Below are 1,489 nucleotides of genomic sequence, written 5' to 3' on the forward strand. Positions count from 1 at the left end.
ACACTATGCGTTTTGTTGTCCCTCTCCCTCTCCGTTGGCTCCATCGGAAGCCGCCGACTCTCCCCGTTCAGAGTGTCTTCATCACCCCGGATAGAAGGCCACCACGAGCCGCTAAATTGTTATTATTGTTGTTATTGAACCCCCCCAACACCCTTCCCCCCCCTCGCCCGCGTAATGGGAACACCAACTTGTGTCCGATCCCGCCCAGAAGTGTCGGCGGTTATTTCCCTCGGATGCACTTGTTCTAGGTTTGTTTTCGCTTCTCGCCATCACTCAGCGGGGAGGACTGGAGCAACAATAACACCCCCCCTCCCCCCCCCCCCCCCACACACACACCCATATATCCCCTCCCCCCCCAGTCCATCCCACCCTCTGTCCCCGCCCTCCCGCCCGCCCGTCCCGCAGGCAGCACTCGTGCCACGGTTTCCTCTCAGCGGATCGCAGATGGACCGAGAGCTTACCTCTGCGCAGGCCACTGCTATTTTAAGGAGTGTGTGCGCGTGTGAGCGTGTGTGTGTGTGTGTGTGTGTGTGTGTGTGTGTGTGAGTGTGTGAGAGAGAAGCGAGGAGAGAGAGGGAGACAGAGAGAGAGAGGTCTGTCATCGCGTTCAAAGCGAGTATTCTCAGCAGGAGATAAAGGTTCTTCTCTTCGCTGCTGTGTTGTGTGCGTGTTGCGTGTGCGTGTTGTGTGCGTGTTGTGCTGCGTGTGCGTTGCGTGTGTTTTTTTAATCCTCTTCTCTCCATCTCAGGCCAACTGGGGGATTGTTGCTCTGCGTTATTTCCAATTAGCGAGAATTACTTGGAGGCCGGTCATGTGCTGCCCAAACATCCTCCACATGCGCACATGGCTTGTTAAGTCCCTGTAATATGAGCCCCCCCCCCCCCCCCCCCAACCCCCCCCCCCTCATTACCACCTACACACCAACGCCATCGCATCCTTCTGCTCTATACCGCCACCTCCCCTCCCTCCCTCCCTCACCCCCGTCTCTCTCGGTCGCCCAGTGTGACACAAGCAGATCGATGATTAGTTCCCATGGAGCAGCGCGCGTGAGCGGCGGGTGGCCCCAGCGTTTATTGGGGGGGGGGGGGGGACAAAAACAACCAATGGGCAGAGATAGACAATTAGAGCCCTGCTTGTTTTCCTTATCTCTCTCTCTCTCTCTCTCTCTCTCTCTCTCTCCCCAGGATCCGGTGAGTCCAGGTGACCATGGCCTTCCCATCAGCCCCCAGCGCCGTCCGGACCCTCGGCCTGCTGGCAGCGCTGCTCGCTGCTGTGGCTCACAGCAACCTAATAGAGGGTAAGCGCCTCCCCCTCCACCCTCTGTCCACCGGCCTCCTGCTCTCTACACGTGGCTGTCCCTGCCCCCCCCCCCCCCCTCCCCCCCAACCCCCACCCTCTGTTCCCGGTGGTTCCCCTTATCTGATCTTTCTTTTGTTTCCTGTACTACGACAATGGAATCACGCAGCCATTAATAAGCGCATGGGACCCC

This window comes from Pungitius pungitius, chromosome 15, assembly GCF_949316345.1.
Source record: "Pungitius pungitius chromosome 15, fPunPun2.1, whole genome shotgun sequence".
Classification (NCBI taxonomy): domain Eukaryota; kingdom Metazoa; phylum Chordata; class Actinopteri; order Perciformes; family Gasterosteidae; genus Pungitius; species Pungitius pungitius.